Genomic DNA, 4,533 nt, shown 5'->3' with positions numbered 1-4,533 from the left:
CTTCTACCCCCCCGAAAATGACACATATCAAATGCTTGACTAGATCCTGCTCTCTTCGTCTCTGGCTTTGCAAGTCAGAAACTCAAATGTGGGGAACATAACAGTCTCGGACCACACACTGGTTACATTCACGGCAAATTTATCCGCTTTTCCCACATATTGGTGTTGGAGATTACATGAATCCCTTCTTGACAACCAAGAAACTTAATAATAATTATCCGTTCAGTCGCATTTCTGTCTCTGACGGCTTCTTTCAGTTCCGCAATTGACATGTTTGTGGTGGCCTTGATTGTATCTCGCCATCTTGTTCTTTGTTGTCCTGATCTTCTCTTTCCACTGGCCTTGCCAAGCATCAGTGCTGCTTCCGGTGAATTTGCGCACATTACATGGCCAAAAAGAGAGAGCTGCTGTTTGATGACTTTGCCCTCTAGTGATATTTCCGGTTTGACGCGATCTAACACTACCTTGTTCGTTGTCATGGCGGTCCGGTATCCATAGCATTCTCCTCCAGCACCAGAGTTCAAACGCATCAATTTTCTTTCTTTTCTTTTTTCCTGAGAGTCCAACTTTCACAACGATAAGTTGTTATAGGAAAAACGATTGCATTGGCCAATCTGGTTTTTGTTGCAATGCTAATATCCTTGCTTTTCCAGATCTTTTCCATTCCTTGCAGTGCAATCCTACCAAGTATAATCCGTCTTTTGATCTCCGGATCAGATTGCCCGTTGCAATCGATTCTGGATTCAAGGAAGATGAAATCTTGGACCATCTCAACTTCGTTATTGTTCATTTTTACGGTCACTGTACCATTGCCTACCGCGGTCATGACTTTTGTTTTCTTGCTGTTGAGGTACAGTCCCATGTGTTCGCTTTCCTTTTGCACTCTTTGGATAAGGTATTCCAGGTCCCTTTCACTTTCCACAAGCAGGGTGGTGTCATTTGCATATCTGCAAATGAATCCCTTCTTGACAGCCAAGAAGCTTACAAAACCTTATCCTCAAAGAGAATCTGCAGATAAGCATCCCCTGGTGTGGGAAACACACAAGGCCTACAGGCATACTTATAGCTTAAGGTTCCTTACGAAAAAAGCAAAGACAAAAGGAGATTAAAGATATCTTGGCCCAAATCATTAGTCTAGAATAGAGATGAGCGAATCGGCACACGTGACGGGGCGGAGCTACGTGCTGACGCGTAGAAGGGGGCAGAGCCAGAACACCGCTGCTGCCGAACAGACCCGAAGGCAGAAGACCCTTCTGCGCAAGCGTGTCTAATCGGGCGATTAGACACTGAAGTTAGACGGAGCCATGGAGACGGGGACGCCAGCGCAGGGAAGGTAAGTGAATAACTTCTGTATGGCTCATATTTAATGCACGATGTATATTACAAAGTGCATTAATATGGCCATACAGAAGTGTATAACCCCACTTGCTTTCACGAGACAACCCCTTTAAGAACCTCCAACTCGTTCACCATATTGTAGTGCGCATCTATGAGGTCATTATGTGATGTCGTAATCTCCCCCATTTTATTTTCTAGGTGTTGCACTCTATTCCCTAGTGCCACCATGGAAGTATGCATTAATACAGAAAGAGCTGACAAATCTCTTTGAAGGGACCCTGTCAGAGCCAGGATAATTTTTTTAAAATAAATATCTCTGATGCAGCTTGTTCAGCGCAGTTAATGTTCATTATAGGGTCTTAATTATCTTTATTTAGAGTATCTGTGTTATAGCTCATGATTTCTGTTTCAGAGGACCGTGAGGTCTGCAGAGGTTCCTGAGTGTCTGTCTCTTGTATAACATGCTGCAGCTGCTGGGCGTGGGATTCTCTGCCAGGAGAGGGAGCAAGCGCCATCTTGGATGCCCCTGTTTGTGACACTCTGCTACCCTCCGTCTGTGGGCTCTGAGTTGCTGCCATGTAAGGAGAATCCCTGGGCTCTAGAAGCAGTGGGTCAGGAGAAGATCTCTTACCCCCTCCCTGCTTTAGAGTGTCCTCCCGAGCCATTGCTCCGCCAGACTTCTGCTCCCTGTGGCGTGAGCTGGCATCCCGCTTTTCCTTCTTTCCTCCACTTGTTCTCACCGTGAAGAAGTTTGTAAGCCTCTGAGGTCCAACTTTCACCTTCTTTCTTGTGGCCATCGCACTGGAGAGTCTCTGACATAGATTCCCTAACCGGATCCCTTTCTCAGTAGCTTTTAGTTGCTGTCAGAAGGCCATTTCTCCCAGAGCTCAGGAACCTGCGACCGCTCCAGTATCCATTCAGGCCATGCCTCCTCAGTCAAAAGATTTAGATAGTCATTAGATAGCTCACCCATCTGACATACTGCCATACCACTGAACAAGTATTTGCCATACTCTGAGATCTTACCGCATACTTCTTGTAATGCGGATGAAATGCTCCAGCTGTTGAATTCCCTTCTTTGCCATGGCCAAGAGCCGTGAGAAGATCTGAACCATGGGTATTATTTGAGTCACAAAAACAAACAGAACCAGTAAGGACTGCAATCGCTCTAGTGTAACTTTCTTTACATGTAAAACCTGGTGAACACTAGACATTAAGCAAACCCTATTTTCCTACGAGAGGCGGAAAACCATCTCTTGGGTATTGTTCTTGATGCCCAGGAAACAACATTTTGCAACCGGATCTTCCATCTTGTCCTCAACAACTGGTATACCACATTTTAACATTATGGTTCGGAAATAGTGCAACAACCAACAGCACGTGTCTGAATAAGGGGGACCGACAAACAAAAATTCATCCAAGTAATGGATGGCTGATAGGATGCCAGTATCTATGCAAACCTCTCACTCCAAAAAATGAAGCAAATAACTTAAGATAGAATCACAATTTTGAGCACCCTATGGGCAGGCATATGGCGAAATAAGATCTTATCTAAACGATAGCCAAGTAAACAGCAGGGGTAAACATGCAGAAGGCCGACTCAATGGCAGACTTAGCCAGCAATGCTCCCGCCCCCACCTTAGTCACCAATCTGTACTCCCATGTAAAAGGACATGTAAAACACAGCAGCGTCCTCCTTAGCTATCTCATCATTGACCAAATCGCCATGTGGGAAGAGCAGCTGATGGATCAGACTGAACTTTCCCTGTTCCTTCATGGGGAACAGGCCAAGAGGGGAAACCGTTAAATTTGCGAATGTCACCTCAAAAAACGGCCAGCCATCTGCAAAGCTCAACTTCTTTGCTCATTTTTTTCCAAGTTGTCACCAAATTGTACCTCACTGACTTTAACCCAATAAGGACCAAGCACCATACATTTATAGCGCTTGTTCCTGGGCTGTAATCCAGGCCAATAGTAAAATTATGGGGCAGGATTAATGCTCCTACTCCTGAAATGCAGAAGGAACAGTTCAGGTCCTCGGGTGCTAGTCACAGCCAAGGACCAGGAGGAGAGGGCAAAAGCAGTTTTTAATCACATCTGCCTTTTCTCTTGCAGGCTATGTAACACTGAATGAGCACTATGTAGTGAATAGAGAATTCAACCAATTATTATATTGTACTGAAAAACTGTTAAAAAATTCTAAGTGGCGTAAAATAAATAAAAAGAAAAACTTCTGCCGTCTTTCAGTGCATCTTGTTTCTACGGCACACAAACTGCAACAAAAATGACCTGACAACGTTATTCTATGGGTCAGTATGATTACTACGATACCAAACATGTATAGGGTTTTTTTGCTGTAACACTTGTATTTTTTTCAGATACATTTATTTATTTTTTTCTCTTTCTTTGATGTCATTGGTCCTCAGCATCATAATTACTAGAGATGAGCGAACAAACTCGTCCAAGCTTGATGCTCGCTCAAGAATTGGGGTACTCGAGAGGCTTGTTACTCGAGAGGCGAGCACCACGCGGTACTCGAGTCAATTCCATTTCCTTCCCTGCATGCTTTGCGCCATTTTCTGGCCAATAGACATGCAGGGAAGGCATTACAACTTCCTCATGTGATGTTCCAGCCCTATCCCACCTCCCTGCAGTGAGTGGCTGGCAAGATCAAGTGACTGCCGAGTATTTAAAGCAGTCCCACCCGCTGCTCACCTCAGACACACACTGGCAGAGATTAGGGAGAGTGCTGTTGCTCATTCTGGCATAGTGTTAGCGTCTTCAAGAACCCCAGCGGTCCTTCTTTGGGGCACATCTGACCGTGTGCATTACTGTTGTGCCTGCTGGGAGCAGTTTTGCACCAATTTTTTATTTTTTTTTCATCTCGGGTTGTGCAGGCTATTACAGCTATAGCGTTCTCAGTCTGCAGTCAATTATACAGAGTATAGGGGCAGTACTGGTGAGGCAGGGTGAGTGGTATTGTACAATCCTGTCAACAAGTACCCCAACGTTCCTTCTTTGGGCTACCTCTGACCGTATGCATTACTGCTGTGGCAGCTGGGAGCAGTTTTGCTTATTTTTTTTTTCATTTTGGGCTGTGCAGACTATTGCTTTCTCAGTTTATGCAGAGTATAGGGGCAGTACTGGTCAGGCTGGGACTGTGGTAGTGTAGAATCCTGTCAACAAGTACCCCAA

The sequence above is a fragment of the Eleutherodactylus coqui genome, chromosome 2 (genome assembly GCF_035609145.1).
Source record: "Eleutherodactylus coqui strain aEleCoq1 chromosome 2, aEleCoq1.hap1, whole genome shotgun sequence".
Taxonomy (NCBI): Eukaryota; Metazoa; Chordata; class Amphibia; order Anura; family Eleutherodactylidae; genus Eleutherodactylus; species Eleutherodactylus coqui.
Note: the sequence above shows the minus strand (reverse complement) of the source record.